Source organism: Cervus elaphus, chromosome 15 (genome assembly GCF_910594005.1).
Source record: "Cervus elaphus chromosome 15, mCerEla1.1, whole genome shotgun sequence".
Lineage (NCBI taxonomy): Eukaryota > Metazoa > Chordata > Mammalia > Artiodactyla > Cervidae > Cervus > Cervus elaphus.
The window spans coordinates 27,479,318-27,497,278 of record NC_057829.1 but is presented as its reverse complement, the minus strand read 5'-3'; the positions used below and the strand labels follow the sequence as shown (position 1 = coordinate 27,497,278).

Here is a 17,961-nt window from a genome sequence, read left to right as displayed (position 1 = left end):
AGTTTGGTGTGTGAGCCCAAGAAGATCTGTTTTATCCAGGCTGGTCCAAGTTGGATTTCTGTCACTCACAGTCAAGAGAGACTGGAGGGAGAGTGACCTGCCTTATGCCTAATGATGATGGCAATAATGGTGACCACTGCCAGCCTACACTGCTATCAAACACTTTATATTGTCAAGGGCCACCCATGTTTATTATTACTCATTTTATCCTCACAACTGTCACAACATGTGGAAAAAGATACACATTTCTACCCATCACACAGATTATAAAACAGGCCCAGAACACAGTGAGGTCCAGTGTAACCCTGCCACCACTCTAGGTCATCAGGAGGTTCAAGCATAGTTGGGCAGTAGCTGGGATTCCCTACTCTGAGTCCAGGGTTCCTTTCTTTAGGCCACCTGACCCTCACCATCCCCTCCCTTCTCAGGATGATGGTAGTTACAACGGAGGTTTGGCTTTTGTGGCTGGGATTTCTGGGCTTCTGCATCGCCCCTGGTGTGGTTACATCCACAGTGCAGCCTAAGTGACACCATTCAAGTGTTTATTTAGTAGTTACTTAGTAAACACATACTCCATACCAGGCACCATGACCTCTGCTCCCTCCCAGGCCACTGCCCTAGAGCTGGGCAAACTCCTTCCTGACACCAGACCAGGAGAGAAAGGCCTTGGGCTGAGCTTGGGCTCATCTGGTTTTCACTCACAGCATCTTGATAAGATCACAATTGGATAAAGGTTCTGTTGCTAAAAATATGTTTCAATATATTTATTTTTTAGTTCTGAGGTGTAATTAATGAAAATTATTTTATAACTTCATTACACATAAGCTATGATAATATGTTATATTGTGAAAGTGTTAGTCACTCAATCATGTCTGACTCTTTGTGATCCCATGGATTATAGCCTTCCAGGCTCCTCTGTCCATGGAATTCTTCAGGCAAGAATACTGGAGTAGGTGGCCATTCCCTTCTCTAGGGGATCTTCCTGACCCAGGGATCAAACCCAGGTTTCCTGCAACGCAGGCAGATTCTTTAACATCTGAGCCATCAGGGAAGCCCTGATATTACATTGAAGTATAACAGACAATGGAAAGGATTCCCACTATTGAGTTAATTAACTACCTATAACCTTACAGATTTCCCTTTTTTCCCCCCGTTTGGGGAGAACACTTAAATTCTACTCTCTCAGCAAATTTCAATTGTACAACACACCGTTATCTACTATAGCCACCACGTTATACATTAGATCCTCAGATCTTACTCATCTTAAAACTGAACATTTGTACCCATTTATCAGTATCTCCCTATTTCCCTCTCACTCAATACCTTGGTACTAAATATTTTTTGAGATTCCTTTTACAATTCCTAGGTTCTGTGAAATCTATTACTTCTGTGTGCTTTATGAAAACCTGAATTTTCAAGAAAATGCTCATTTGTGTTCAGTATGTTCAGTTCAGGAAGGCAGAGAAGTAAATGATATATTTCTATTTCAAATGATTTAAATGGAAAAAAATATGTTTATACTCAAAGGGTTAAAATCTTAGTTTTCTGGAAGACTTGGTTATCCAGAAGGAAGCCATTTCCAGGGGCTGTGGGCAGCCTGCTTTTGTAGGACAGCCTTCTGTACCCAATTTCCACTTAGTGTTGCCACTGTGCTGAGCAGACTGTGGGCCTCTGTCCTCTCACTGCCCTGGCCAGGCTCTGAGCACATCCCAGGTTCTCAGGGGACGCAGGTCAAATAAGTGGAAACATAAATGCCAAGCTATGTAACCCACTCTCCAACCCAAGACTGATTCCTGGGCAGACCCTCCCCTCTGCCTGAGACACTCGGCAACTGCCTTTACCAGCTCCTCGAACTTGTCATGTATTTTATCTTCATAATGACTCTCTGCTGTTGCTGTTCAATCGCTCAGTCACGTCTGACTCTTTGCAACCCCACTGATTGCAGCACGCCTGGGAGGTGCTACTATTAGTACTACCCCCTGTTTACAGATGGGGAAACTGAGGCACAGAAAGGGTAAACAGCTTATTTGAGGCTGCTCAGCTCAAAAAATTGCAGAGTTAGGATCTGAACCCAGTATCAGCTTGCCACACCCTTCACCTCAATGTGTTCTTGCTTCTAAACCAAGAAGAGAACCTGTTCTCAGACGGAGAGGCGCCTGGTTATTCCAGGAGAGAGAATACTACCCCTCATCACAAGCCCATCTATCATCTCCCCTCTCAGGGGCCAGAGAAGTGGGGGAGGTGCCCATAAGCCTCTCCGGTTCCACCAACAAACAATCAACCACCATGTATGGTATTACAGACCATAATAACTGTAGCCTGGTCTGGGGAGGAGACGATCAGATGCCATCAAGCCCCTTGGCGAGGGGTCAGTGTAATGGAGAGACCCTACTTCCAGGTCAGAGTTAACAGCCGAGGTCATTGTGTGACCAAACAGCAATCCCCTGGGGTCTCGGCATTCTCATTTATCAAAGGAAAGGGTCTCGGGAAGCAAGGGGGGCAGAGCCGCATCTGCCTGGCTCACCTCCCAGCTTGGATGGTGCCAGCACCCAGCAGATGCTTCACAAATGCTTGGAAAATGAGTGAATCAATTCTAGCAAGAAGGGAGTGGTGGAGAGATGGGGGCAAAGGTGAGGAGAAGAGAGGATTCTAAGGAAAAGGGAGGGGCAAAGAGGAGAGGGAAAAGGAGGGGAGAGGCTCAGAGGTGCAGAGGGGTCAGCAGAGTGGGCATTTCCTGCCCCTGAAGGTCACATCAGGACCCTGCCGAGAAGCCCTTCACATCGGTGTGTCCTATGGAACTGCACTTGGCCTGCTAGAGTGGGGAGGGCCCCTGAGGTCCCCCATGCTGTCCCCTTCACCCTGAGGCTCAGGGAAATGAGGTGACAAGCCCCTGGGGATAAGATGGGACTGTCTTCTGTCTCAGGCCGACACTGGCCTCTACCACCCCTCTGAGTCCCCACTCCCTCCCCGAGTGGGCTGAGCATAGCCGTGGTTCCCACGGTGACCTCTTTCCTGGGGGGCCTCTTGCTGCCTGCCCAGGCCGCCGATGCTGACCAGGGAAGATTTGTGAGTCCTTTACTGCCACCGTCTAATGACTGTATGAAATATGTATGCCTGGTGAAGAGGAGAGGGAGAACTTTCATTTTTCAAGTGCATGAAGCAGAATAATATGAAGACGAAAAGCTGCTTCTGTGCGCCTGCCAGGGTGGGGGCAGCCGGGACCGACACAGAGGGAGGGCCTGGCTGGGGTGCTCGAGCCAGGGCCAGGCTGCAGTGGGGCCAGTTAGGGGCCCTGTGCCCAGGACAAGGTAGCAAATTAGACCACTAGGCAGCCCTGCTGTAGACTCTCCTTTACATTCATTCTTAGCCCTGCACTCTGGCCTTGCTGCCAGCTCCGGCCTCAGGTAGGACCTGACATGTCCTCCTGCTCCCCAAGGTTGGGTCAGGGCTCCACCCTGCCGGAGACATTCCCAGCCCTGACTGCACAGAGGGCTGAAGCTGTGCTAGGGTAGGGGTGTGGGGCCTGGACATAAGGAGGGCTCAGGAAAGCTCGGATCTCCGTCATCTGTAACTACACCTGCATCCACATACACACCACACAGGTTAAGGTATACTACACACTTAACTCAAAAAAGATTTTGAGCCCTGTGCAAGGCACACCAGGGGATACAGAAATAAGGTACAGACTTGTCTGTCAAGGGGAGGGAACGGGGCACACACAGGCGGATTTCAGGAACGGCAGACTGTTCCCAATGGCACATGTTTCAATGTGCCAAAGTCCCAACAGCAGATTGTTTCATTCTGACCATAACCATACATGGTAGGTGCTTAAATAGCCCTCGAATCCTGTCTTTAACAAACAAGGAAAGAGACAGGATGATAAGGAACTTGCCCAAGATGTCACAGCTGCTAAGCAACAGAGCCGGCTTCCAAATCCCTGTGCTGAAAACCATTTAGCACCTTGTGGGACAGGCCCTGGGAGCTCCATCCTGTGGAGGCCAGGGGGCAGCTCAGTCCTGCCTGTTCTGCTGCCCGCCTGCAGCCTGTCCCGGGCAGGCAGGGCACTGTCCCGGGCCCTTACTGCTGGTCACCGTACTTCTCACAACCACCTCCTTCCCAGACCTCACTGTGTGCCTGAGCAATGGAAAGATCAACAGATAAATTAGGTGCCAGACAGTGACCACTGGCTCCCCTTTAAGGTGGGTTTGAGGAGTGACCAGGGGACAGTGCAGAGAGAACAAATGTCCTTCTCAGGCCATGAATACCCTGTCCCTCCTGCCACGGTCTGGGAACGCTCTGTTTCCCTAAAGGGTCATCCCCGGGGTCTCGCAGGCCAGTCAGAGGGCTGCAAGGATGGGGGAAGGGGATGGCCAGGATGGGTGGCTCTCATACTGTACCTGGTGACTCTAAGAAATGTGGAACCAGGGTTCCAGGTGGGTCCCTGAGCTGTGCTCCTGGCCCTCCCTCTGACGCCTGTGTGTCCCCGCTGCTATCCCACCTGGGCTAGAGTCTCATCCACAGGTACATACTAGCACATTGTGCCACTTGCCAAGACGCTCACAAGAGGCCCAGGGATCAGATGGCAAAACCTGGGGACCATGGCAGCAAGGCTCTGCAGAGTCCACCTGGCCTTGGTGATTCTGTATCCAGGTCTCCCTGATGCACCCAAACCACCCTACTGCCTGGTCATCCATAACTGCTGTCCACACTCTGGCCCCCCGTAAGGGCCCACCCCTAGTGCCCCCTCCCTTAGGGAGCCCCCTGGCTGCTCGCTGTTCTTGGCCTGAGAGCCCCTAGCTGGACCGGTTTGGGAACAGTCTGCCATTCCTGAAATCTGCCTCTGTGTGTCCCATTCCCTCCCCTTGACAGACAAGTCTGTACCTTATTTCTGTATCCCCTGGTGTGCCTGGCACAGGGCTCAAAATCTTTGCCAAATTTAGTAGTCTGGAATTTTCATCACCAGACACTGAGGGCTAGCTTGGCCTTCCTTCTTGGGGGGCTAATGCTCCCCATCAGCAGAGCAGGGGCTCCTTGGGTGGCCCAGGAGGCAGAGGTGGGGTTCATAAAGCATCTCCAGTGAGTCTCCCAAGCTCAGCTCTCTTGTCCAAGCTCTGTACGGACCAAACCCCAGAGGCAAGCGGGCTGGGGGCGAGCACTCAGTGAACGGCCCTCGCAGTCAGCCTGCGGCACGTGCAGAGCAGGTGAGAAGGGCTCAGTGGGTCTGGGGGGCAGATGGGGGGCACCTGGCACACCTCAGAAACAACCTCCACCAAGATGATGACCAGACTTGAGCTCAGTCACGTACTCAGTACACACTTTCTGACATCTCCAATGTGCCAGCTACCGTGCCAGGCTCTTAGGCCACAGTCATAAGCATGACAACGCCCTTGCTGGAATGTGACTTACAATCAGAAAGCAGAGACAGACAATAACGGAGGAGAGAAGTAGCTAAATAACAGACAGTGGCAGGAACGCTGGGGAAATACAGAAGATGGGCTAGCAGGTGACTGGGGTTGCCAGTTTAGATCGATTTGTCTGTGAGAGGATCCTTGGCAAAGTAGACGTGGGTCCACAGGACAGTCATGGCTAGACACCGAGAAGCCCGGGAGGTCCTGGTGAGAACTGCTCTCACTGAGGCCTGGAGGCGGCTCAGACTGTCTCTGCCTCCCCCAGCAGAAGCGTCTGCAGCCCAGGAAGACCACCGCAGGTCAGCATCTGTCCCTATGGTCAGTTTGAGGGACAGGGTGTGGCTGGGACTGGCTGCTGCCCAGCGCCTGATTTATAAGGCATCTCCTCCAGTTCTCCCCAACACTGGCATTACTAGCAAAACTAATTCCCTCATTTGGGTCTTTATAATTGCATCCAAGAGTGCTTATTTCCATGATGGACAATGCTGGCAGAAGTGTAATTTTCTTCTGCTGACAAAAAGGAGAAAAAATAAATACACGGGGGGGAAAATTCCAAAGGTTAAGACAAGGTGAACCTGCAGCAGGGGAACAGCCATCCCCAGATGGGCCAGACTGTGGCAGAAACATTCAACTCTCCCCTGGCTCTAGGGTGGGGTGGGGGGCAAAGGACCCCCTGCCATTTCCCTTTGAGCACTGTGTGTCAGGAGCTGTGCCCGGCATTTCTCATGCTTTATTTCATTCTATCTTCCTCAGAGTCCTATGGGACCAGCACCAATATTATTTCTCCCTCACAGATGGAAGGAACTGAGGCTCAGAAAGGTCGGTCAACTTGCCCAAGGTCAAACAGTACCAGGACATGAACCCAATATAGTCAACTGCAAGACAGGTGCTCTCAACCACTCCCCTCTCCTGCACCCTGTCCCCCTGTTGGTGGGGCCAGGGGAGAGGCGTCCTGCAGTTTGAGAGCTCAGCCAAGGGATCCAGTGTGTGCCTACCAGGTCACTGTCCTCACCCTGTAGATGAGGCTCCCACAGGCAGTCTTTTCCTTCTTGTCACAGAGGCTCTGCCTCCAGCCTCTGCCTGGAGTGCGTGGGCTCCAGCAATTCTGGTTGTGCCCTTCGCAGAGGACACAGGAGTTTCTGGCTGTGGTTTCCTCAGCCAAGACACCTGGCCCTCAAAGCAAGTCCCCCCTCCATCTCCTCCCACCCAAGCTTGTACTCTTGGTGTGTACAGGTGGCTCAGGGCCTAGACTCGGGGAGGCTGCCATCTGCTAAAGACCGGGGCAGCCTGGCTGGCCGTGGGCACCCTGCTGACTTGCACAGGGCTTTCCCCTAGCACCCTGGGGATATAGCTCTTCCTTCAATTTGGATGGCAGGGCTCTATACTCAGTCCAGCTCCCTGCCTTCTGATGCCCATCACAGCATCTCACCCCCACTCCTGGGGACCTGCCATGTCAACAGTGGTCAGGTCCTCTTGTCTCTTCCCCAAAGCTCCCTCCTGACTGACAGTGAGCAGACGCCATCTCTCACCCTCTTCTATTCATTTACCCTGGGCCAGGGGCCTCCCTTGCAGGCTATTTGCTTCACTGATACCATTTCCATGGGTCCCCAAACCATCCTGTCATCCCTTGTCATGACGTTGCAGACGCCCATCCACTGATGCTGGGCCTTATGCTCCTACCTGACTCCCACCTTCTTGGGCCTCCTCGGGTCTGCCTCTAACTACTGAGCTTCTACTCAACAGAAGCTGCTGCACTCTGATACCCTGGTCCCCTCCCTCTGGCAGACGCCCTTCTCTCTCTTGTTTCTAAACACCCTCTGCCCTTCTTTATAGCCAGAAAGTCCTGCTCTTGTGTCTTCTCTCATCCATCCTATGCCGTCTCTCCTCTACCTTGCTCTCTCTTCTCTACACACACATGCACACACTCCTCGCCACACACCCTCTCTCTCTTCCGCCCTGAGTCTCGGGCAGCCCCCCATACCTCCCTGTCCCACTCCCGCCCTCACATACTCTCAGATACACCTGTCTGGCTCAGGTGGAACACGTCCTGCCACATACTCACATACGCCAACACATGAACATCTGCACCCACCCTCAGTCTCGAGCCACCCCTACCCTGACCCCAGCCTCAGCCCCTGTGGCCCCTCCACACCCCTTCCCCAGCCACCTGTGCGCCTCTCCCTGGGGCCGGCAGCCGGCAGGCACACACTCAATCACTCCCCACCAGCGTCCGCACTCCCGTCACGCACGCTTGCCCGGATGCCCTGCATGGGCTTCTGCTCTGAAGCAAGGCGGGCCCAGCTGCCTCCCCAGCAGCCCCGGGTCCCGGCAGCCGTGGCAGGCAGCGGGCACCGGCGAGCAGTTCTGCTCCTGTGCACAAATCTGCAGAGAAGGGCACACAGTACAATTTGTTCAGGAAACAATAGCAATGTTTGACATGTCACAAGGATTGATGGAGCAGAAATTTACATGGGAGAATGCATTTTTAAACAGCTCCACGGAGCCCCGGTGCTTCACTGGTAATGCTTTCCACATTTATCATTCACTGAGCCCCTCTGAATAACTCTTTAAACTATATAAGATTAACTGCACTCTTGCAAGCTTGTGGGGCGGGGCTGGGGGGGCTGGCTGGGCGGTGCTGCTGCGTGAGGCAGGGAGGGACTCCACTGGAGGAGCCCAGTATCCCAGAGGCTGGGGTGGCCTCCACGCGGCCTGAGTAGGCCCACGGGGCCTGGTCCTCTCCCCTGCTGCCACGCTCCCTCCCATGGGGCTGTGGACGAGGATTTCAGCTTCTCTGTAGGATACGAAGCCTGTGGCCAGGAAATATCGTCTGGTCTGCTCCCACTTCCGGGGAAATGCTTGGTGTGTCATTTCTGCGTCATCTCAGAAGGAAGCTATCTGATCCAAGAAGGAAGCCAGCGCTCGCGGGTGAGGGCATGGTGAGAGGTGGGCAAACGAGGTTTGGCTGGAAGTTGCTCCTGTGAGCACCTTCCTGGGGGTTCTTGGCCTGAGGGTGGGGCGCCACACTCCTGGGAGAAGAAATGACAGAAGCTGTAAGGAAAGGCCTCCCACTGGACTTGGTGTAGGGTAAGAAGGTGAGTGCTGCAGGTGGGCAGTGGACTAGGGAGTGAGCGAGAGGGTGCGGGAGAGATCCCGGGGAGGCTGTGGGTCATGGGAAGAAAGTCCCCGGGGCCTGCTCTTGGCCTTCTGCGTGTGAGGAGGCTTTAGGACAAAAGAGTGCTACTGGGAGGCTGGGGACAGAGGCTCAGAGCCCATGGTCAGGTGAGTCGCCGAGTGGGAGGGCAGTTAGGAGAGGGTGGGGACCCGGTGGGTGGTGGACCGAGGGCGGACGGCCATCACTCCCTGGCGCATGCCCATGCTGCACCACTCGCGGTCCTAGCACTGAGCGCAGAGAAGGCCTCGGCATCTCTCAGTCCCACCTTCCCTACGGGAGTCAACAGCCAGCGGGACGTGGGCAGAGCCCCTCTGCGCTGCCTGCTGGAGGGTGAGAAATGTCTTTCTTCTTGGGAGGCCGGCACCAAGGCCCTCAAAAGGACCTGTGGCTCTGTGCAGGGTCGTGAAAACCCCTCCAAAAGGGGAGGGCGAGATCTGGGTTCTGGTTCAGCTTCTGCTCAAACATCAGCTGTGGGACTCTGAGGAAGATCCTGGCTTCTCGGCCCACGTGCTGCAGAGTCTCCTGACCGTCCGCCTGCTTCTCCTCTGGCATAGCAGCCATCCTCCACCAGAGCCAGACGGAGCATCGGGCCACATGGGACACCATTCTTCAGCTTAGAAGGCTCCCAGGGCACTGAAGACAGTCCAAACTGCTTGTAGCACCCCTGAGGCCTGATGCGGGCCAGCCTCTGTGGCCTCTAACTTCCTCTCCTGGCCTGTTTGCCAACAACCACGGTCACATCCACTCTAATCCTCAGTTTCTCATCTGTAAAATGGGGCTAATGACAGTACCTGCCTCATGGGATTGGTGTGGGGATTTTAGAAGGTACACCACAGAGGGTGCCTTAGACCAGTGTCTGGTGCATAGGAACCTGCTGTCCAAGTGGAGCCAGGACTCATCTTTCCATGCACAATTCTAACTATTCACTCTTTCTGGTCCTCAGCACACCTGCTCCTGCTGAGCCCTCTCTCAGCCAGCCCTTCCACCTGGGCTGTGCCTGCAGTGGCTGGAGGAGGAGAAGGGAGGCGGCACTGAGCTCCGTCGGAGGGGAGCTCCAGCAGGGGCCAGACCCAAGCCCCGCCTACTACTGTGTCAATCTGCAGCAGGGGGAGGAGGAATGAAAGCTAAGAATGGTCTGACAAGCGTGCTTAAGTTGTGGGGTCCTCAGCTTGCTTGTTACTGAAGACATGGTGTTGTTCTTGGGCTCCTCCACCCCTTCCTTATTTCTCTTTATTTTATTTTAAAACCTGGAAATAGAAACTGATGGGGAGCAAATTGCTCTGGCCAGAGGCTCTGTGCTTAAAGAAGTCGTCATGGGAAAGCAATTACAGGATGTCAAGGGCTGTCAGGGTGGCCACGGCTGCCTGCGCCTCATGCCTGACGGTACCTGGTGGTCCCCAGGCCTCCTGCTGAGGAGATGCCATGTTGGTCTGGAGAACAGGTGTGGGGGGCCCCATGGAGGCAGGGGGATAACTGCCATCACTGCCCTGCTGAGTATCAGCTCTGGACCTGGCCCCGTGTGAGAAACGTGACATGATTTGGCCCTAATCCTTAAAGCCACCAGCAAGATGGGGTCACAATCCCATTTTACAGATGAAGCAATTCCAGCTGATATGATTGCAAAAATAGAAATAGCAGCTCACTCTTGCTTAGTCCTTACCAGGCTCTAGGATTTATTCCAAGAAATCTACAAATATTAGCACATTTCATTGCTGCTCCTACTCTGTGAGTTAATTCTACCCTCATTTTAGGGAAAGTGCTCAGCTGAAGTAGAAGCTTCCAGCACCACACACAAGCCCCTGTGCCCACTTCCAGGTGCCAGGGGCTGCTTTAGGGGAAGCGCCTGTGCCTCTCTTGGCCTATGGACTTTCTTCTCAAGGGAGCAGTTGGAAAGATGGGGTGGCTACATTCCCCAGAAGCTGCCCCCACTCAAATGGGGCTAGGACCCACTGGACCCATAACCTAGCCTCCTTGTCCTGAGCTCGGATAGCTCAGGCATAACCTTCCAACTGATTTCCCAGAGGATGGCACTCCAGGAGCCCCACAAGCTTCACGGTGTCATCTTGAGTGACCTCGTCTCACTTCCTACTCCCATCTGAGTTTCCTGGGGTCACTTCCCAAGTAAACTGCCTGTCTTCATGTCCCTGTCTCAGAGTTGGCTTCTGGGGAGCCAGGCCTCAGACACAAGCCTCAGGCTGGATGCTGGGCACCCACGGTGAGCTCAGTGATGCCCCAGTGATGCCACGGTGATGCCCCAGTCCTCTTGGCACTCACAGTGGCCAGAGGCTCAGGGACAGCGGGTCTTGCAGTTGGTCATCGAGAGGGGGGGCACTCGAACCTTCAATCTGTCTGACACTTGCACACACAAATCAAAGAGCAAAGAAATCCCACTCCTCACTCTTCTACAATGCTGTCCATTTTTTTATGCCCTCAGGCTTAAGGAAGACTCAACTGAGTTCCTTTTTAAAAAAAAACTCATCAGACCCCTTCAAACAAGGAAGACTGGAATGCAGAAAGTCATTTCCCCAGGGATGTGGGAGGGTGACTGGGGGTGAACATGATCCTCACAATCAGAAGGGACTTGAGGCCAGTTATCAAGATGGGATTATGTGGTAGAGGATGAGAAGAGGAGAGTGCCAGAGAGATATGGGGACAGACACTGTGGCTGAGGCTCAGTCAAGTGGGGCTTGATGTGCAGAGGAGATGGAAGAAGGAGGAAAAGACAGTCCAATCAACCCCCTGGGGATGCAGCCAAACTGTGGTTGGGAACGCCTCCCCTCACTGCTAGATCTCACCACTGTATCCTTGCCTGGAGTCGGACCCCCTCCCTCCTCTCCTTGCCTGCTCCCATGGGATGCAACAGGCCGTTCCAGGCCTAGTGGGAAGGTGGGGGAGAGGTACCTGGGTGGGACTCATGTGCCAGGACACATTCCCACTCAAGGTGACTTGGAGCTGGGTGGCACAGCCCCCATGCCTGCTGCCATCGGTGGGCTCCGGTTGGGCCAGCACGTGTGTCTCACTAATGAACCGTATTGATTCCACATCCTCCTGTTGTCTCCCTAAATGGCAAGCCACACATCTGATAGATTAAATACTCACACGATTGCCCGCCTGACATCTCCATCACTCCGCCTACAGGTCCCTAATGAATTTTACAGCCCCGCAACGACAGAAGAAATTAAGGTCAAAGTCTGACGCAGGAACTATAAATCATCTGTGATCCTGAGCCCAGCAGAGGGCTGCAGTCCCAGCCCTTCTCGCACCTGGGCCAGTCCAGCCCAGGGCTTGGTGGTGAGACAGGCAGACTGTGTGTAATCAGTGTGGGCTTGGGAGGGTGTGCTGGGCGCGTTCGTGCCTGAGAAGCAGCCCCTATCCGTAGACATTTGGGTTTCCTCACTCCTCTGCCCATCCCACCTCCAGTGGTTAGAATGCTCTAAGACTGAGAAATGAGCTAACAGGAGAGCAGCACATCTCATTTATACAGATTTGCTTCCCAAGGAATTCAGAACAGTCTAGCCACGTTGCTCTAAAAATGTCTCAGAACAGGCAGAGGATTCAACAGCCTTCTGTCCATTTTGCAGACAGAGAAACTGAGGTTCGTGGAGAAAACGGGTTTTACCAGGGTCCTTCAGCAAACTGAATCACTGACCTTCTGACTTCAAGGCTGCAGGTCTTATGACAATAGGAGTCTAAAGGGATTTTTGATCCTGGTCCTGTTTCTCCTCTGGGCCGTTGGGTATCCTGGGTAGACAGAGGGAGCTCTGGGCCTTGGGTTCAGCCTGGACATCAGCCAGCCCAGTTCCCATTCTGTCACACCTCTCAGCCCCGTAGTTTCACCAGGTGAGTCTTGGAGGAGTTTAGTCTCTAAGGGAAGGCTGTGGTGCCTCATGGAGAAGGGAATGAATGGACTTGGCATCCTAGAGACAAGGGTTCACCCTCAGCTCTGCCTGTTCCACAGGTGTGTCCTCTAGCAAGCGGTTAACTGCTCTGAACCTCAGTGCTCTCATCTATAAAGTAAGGACACCAATTTCTGCCTCACCAGGTTGTCGTGGGGATTCAATGAGATAACACACAGAAGGTGCTTAGTTTGGCACCAGGCACTTAATGTTAGTGCCTATCATCTGTTTAGCATGCCCTCTGTGCCAGGCGCTGCACAAAGTTTACATTATCTCACCGAACCCCCACAACAAATCCATAAGGAACATGGTCATTGTCATTTTCCAGGAGAGGAAACTGAGGCCACACAGAGGTTATCTGGCAGAGACTTAAACACCCATGCCACCTCTCTCAAATGAACCAGGCTTTTTAGGTAGTACAACTCTACCTGGCTGAAATACTACATTTCCCACCTTCTTTTGCAGATAAGCACATTCATACAACTAAGTTAGAGTTAACACCTATCCTTCTGAAACTCCTTCAAAAAATTTCAGAGGAAGGACCACTCCCATACTCAATTATAGGAGACAACCATCACCCTGATCCCCAAATCAGAAAAAGATACCACCAAAAAAAGAAAATAACAGGCCAATAACATTGATGAACAGAGACACAAAAATCTTCAACAAAACACTAGCAGAAAGAATTCAACAATAAGTTTAAAGGATCATGCACCATGATCAAGTGGGAATTCTCCCATGGATACTAGGACTTTTCAATATCTGCAAATCAATCCGTGTAATACACCACTTTAAAAAATTGAAGAATAAAAACCTTATGACCATCTCAATAGATGCAGAAAAAGCTTTTGATAAAATTCAACACTAATTTATGATACAAATTTTCTAGAAAGTGGGCAGAGAGGGAACCTATCTCAACATAATAAAGGCCATATATAGCAAGCCCACAGCTAACATCGTACTCACAGGTGAAAAGCTGAAAGCACTTCCTCTAAGATCAGGAAAAAGACAAGGATGTCCACTTTGTCACTTTTATTCAACATAGGTTTGGAAGTCCTAGCCACAGCGATCAGAGAACAAGAAGAAATAAAAAGGAATCCAAATTGGAAAAGAAGTAAAACTGTTGTATTCTGCAGATGACATGATACTATATATAGAAAATCCTAAAGATGCTACCAGAAAACTACTAGAACTCATCAATGGATTTGGTAAAATTGCAGGATACAAAATTAATACACAAGAATCAGTTACATTCCTATACACTAACAATGAAAGATCAGTAAGAGAAATTAAAGAAGCAATCTTATTTACTATCACATCAAAATGAATAAAATACTTAGGAACAAACCTACCTAAAGAAGCAAAAGACCTGTACTCTAAAAATTGTAAGATGCTGATGAAAAAAACTGAAGATGACACACACAGATGGAAAGATACACCACAGTCTCGGATTTGGAGAATCAATTTTGACTATCTTTATTCAAGGCTATCTACAAATTACCAATGGCATTTTTTTTTTTAACAAAACTACAACAAAAATTTTAAAAGTTGTATGGAGACACAAAAGGCCCCAAATAGCCAAAGCAATCCTGAGAAAGAAAAATAGAGCTGGAGGAATCAGGCTCCCTGTCTTCAGACTATACTACAAAGCTACAGTCATTGAGAGAGTATGGTACTGGCACAAGGACAGAAAGACAGATCTACGGAACAGGACAGAAAGCCCAGAAATAAACCCATGCACCTATGGTCAAGTAATCTGTGATAAAGGAGGGAAGACAACAAAATGGATAAAAGACAATCTATTCAGTAAACAGTGCTGGGAAACCTGGACAGCTACATGTAGAAGAACATTCCCTAACACCATACACAGAAATAAACTCAAAATGGATCAAAGACCTAAATATAAGATTAGACACTATAAAACCCTTAGAGGAAAACAGAAGCAGAACACTGACATAAATCACAGGAGTATCTTCTTTGATCCATCTCCTAGAATAATGAAAATAGAAACAAAAATAAACAAATGGGTCCTAGTTAAACTTGAAAGCTTCTGCACAGCAAATGAAACCATAAGCCAAACAAAAATACAATCCACATAATGGGAGAAAATATTTGCACATAAATAACTGACAAAGGATAAATCTCCAACATATACAAACAAAATATATGCAGCTTTATACCAAAAAAAAAAAAAAAAAACCCAATCACACATCTAAATAGACATTGCACATCTAAATAGACATTTCTCCATAAACAACATACAGATGGCCAAAAAGAGGATGAAAAGATGATCAACATCACTAATGATCAGAGAAATGCAAATCAAAACTACAATGAGGTATCACCTCACACCAGTCAGAATGTCCATCATCAAAAGGTCTATAAATAAATACTGGAGAGGATGTGGAGAAAAGAGAAACCTCCTACACTATCAGTGGGAATGTAAACTGATACAACCACTATGAAGAACAATATGGATATTTCTTTAAAAGTAGAAATAGAACTATCATATGATCCAGCAATCCCACTCCATATAGCCACAGAAAATCATAGTTTGAAAGGATATACATGCACCCCAATGTTCATTGAAGCACTATTTACCATAGTCAAGACATGGAAGTAATCTAAATATCCCTTGACAGAGAAATGGTTAAAGAAGATGGCACATATATACAATGGACTATCACTCAGTCATAAAAAAGAACAAAATGCCATTTGAAGTAACATGGATGGACCTAGAGATTTTCATACAAAGTGAAGTAAGTCTGACAGAGAAAGCCAAACATCATATGCTATCACTCATATGTAGAATCTAAAAAATGATACAAATGAACTTATTTACAAAACAGAAGCAGATTTACAGATATTGAAAACAAATTTATGGTTACCAAAGGGGAAATGTGGTGGGAAGGGATTAATCAGGAGTTTGGGATTAACATACATACACTACTATATATAAAGTAGATAACCAACAAGGACCTACTGTATAGCACAGGGAACTCTATTCAATATTCTGATAATCTATACAAGAAAAAAAAATCTTGGACTTCCCTGGTAGTACAGTGGATAAAAATCTGCCTGCTAGTGCAGGGGACACAGGTTCAAGCCCTGGTCCAGGAAGATTCAACGTGCTGTGGAGCAACTAAACCCGTGTCTGACAACTACTGAGGTCTCGCTCTAGAGCCTGTGAGTAGCAACTACTGAAGCCCATGCGCCCTAGAGCCTGTGTTCCACAACAAGGGAGCCACCACAATGAAAAGCCCATGTGCTGCAACAGAGTAGTCCCTGCTCACTGCAACTAGAGAAAGCCCGCACGCAGCAAAAGATCCAGTGCAGCCAAAAAGAAAGAATCTGAGAAAGAATTAATACATGTATATGTATAACTGAATCACACTTAGTAGGGAAGTATTGCTTTGTCCTACACATGGATGTGTGAGTGTCTTCTGGGTTATGGAGTTAAACGTAATTTTCATTATGGATCATGATTAAAAAAAAAAAAAGTTTAAAAAACACTAGGCAAACCAGCGGGCAAACGGGACTTTGAGCCACTCCAGAAACAAGATGGAAGGGACTGGAGCTGTCATCCCCGCCAACAAGGACGAGGCAGTAAGATTAGGCTACTCCAGAACCACAAGCCCAGCTCAACACACCCCTAAACCTCTGTGGGCCCCCTCCCTGCTCCCGCGGCCTCTCCCGCCTCCTGCTCCAGGGTCAGCTCTCAGGCCTGGGCCCCCTCCTGCTGGCCAGTTCCAGGGCGCCTGACCCACCCGGCACAGGTGGACTCTGTCACACATTTGCTTTACTGCACTGATGAACTCATTCCGGCTCCGGCCGCACTTACAGCTGCCCACTATCCTCTCACTCGCGGGGTCCCTCTTCTTTGCTCTGGTGTCTTCTGAGCAACTGCCTGAGAGGAGCAATCAGCGGCAACCCTACTGCAGGGGGTCTGACAGACGCAGAGGGCCGGAAGTCACAGCTCCTGTAGGAGGGGCTGGCGGGGGCAGGCGGTCACGTGCTGTTGGCACAGCCTTCAAGGGCATCCAGTGGAATCCCTTCATTTTACTGAAGAGGACACCAAGGCCCTGGGAGCCAGGGACCTGCACAAGGTCACCCAGGGACAACGCAGCTCCAGCTTCTGGAGGACAGGCTGGGCTCACCTCTCTGGACTCTGGAGACAGCTGATTCCAACAGGCTGGAGCTCAGCATGGGAATGGACACCTCATAGTGACAAGCAGCAAGTGGGAGGTAGACCCCAGGGCTTTGGAATCAGGCAGATCCAGGTTTGAATCCTGGCTTGGTCACTTGCTAGCTGGCTGTCGCTGGACAGGTTACTAAACCTCTCTGGGCCTCCATTTCTTTCTTCTGGACGATGGGTCCCGGAAGAGGTACGTAACATGCTGTAAAGTGCTTGCCATTTACATTCTAAGCTTACAGGACGGGCTCACCAGGTCTGTGATGATGAACAACAGTGTCCTTCCTTTTTTTTTTGGACAAAGGGCCAAAGCTCAGCAGCAGACAGAGCTGCTCCTGTCAAGAATGGGAATTCTGGAAGCACCAGTGAGAGAGGTGTGAGAGGCCTGATGGAAAACGAGGCTTTAGATCAATTTGCCAAAAATCAAGCAGTCAAGCAACTAAATGGCAGGAAACTGCTGGACCTTGAACAAGGTCTGGGACAATCCACTTAAGGGCCGAGCTGGGGGAGCCCTGGCTCTCCATCCGGACCCAGGCTCTAGCCAGTCGCAAGCAGCACCCCCTGGCCTCCAACCACAGGCCCTGTCAAGGCTCCCTCCAGAAGGCCAGGGTGGCAGTGGGCAGCCAGCTGTGTTCTCTCTCTCTCTCCTTAGCGCCTGTCCTACCTCTCATTCCACCCCATTCCGGGTTTCACGGATTGATATTTAGATTAAAGAGATAAACACATCCAGAGGAGCACTGAGGCCTGACAGACAGAGGAACTTGGACCCGTCAATCACCATCAACCAGCTCAGCTTCCTCCCGGCGCCTGGCCCTGCTGACTGGAGATGAACGAAGAGCAGATTAAAGGGGCCCAGAAGTACAGCTCAGACACCCCCGCCCCGAATGGGGGACGGTGTGTCAGTGAAGGCCTTCCAGGACAGCTTGGGAGCCGGACTAGGGTGACTACTATTTATGTGTGCTTGCGCTTGTGTGTGTGTGTCTAACCTCTCTTCCCCTCCCCAGGCTGCAGATAAAGAATTCAATTTTCTTTTAAACGGTGGGGAAATTGGAAGAGATTTTGTTCTGTTTAAGCACAGCTGGAGTTGCAGGTCTCTAGGGATTGGAGAACAATGAGATCAATTAAGATGCCTGCCGTGAGGGGGTGTCAGGAGGAGATGGGGAGAGCGTGTAGAGGTGGGGGAACAGGAGGAAGGGGAAGGGCAGCCGAGGGGACCCAGCTGCCAGGAAGTCCTGCCTCCGCTCTTTCCCTTGTTGACCCGCTCACCTCTGTTGGGTTTTGCTAAAGAAC

General features: G+C 50.7%; 1 protein-coding gene across 8 annotated transcripts in view; it reads right to left on the bottom strand.

The window, feature by feature from the left end:
• Positions 1-17,961, bottom strand: part of CDH23 (cadherin related 23) — a 433,102-nt gene that overhangs the window by 151,215 nt on the left and 263,926 nt on the right. The window lies entirely within an intron of this gene.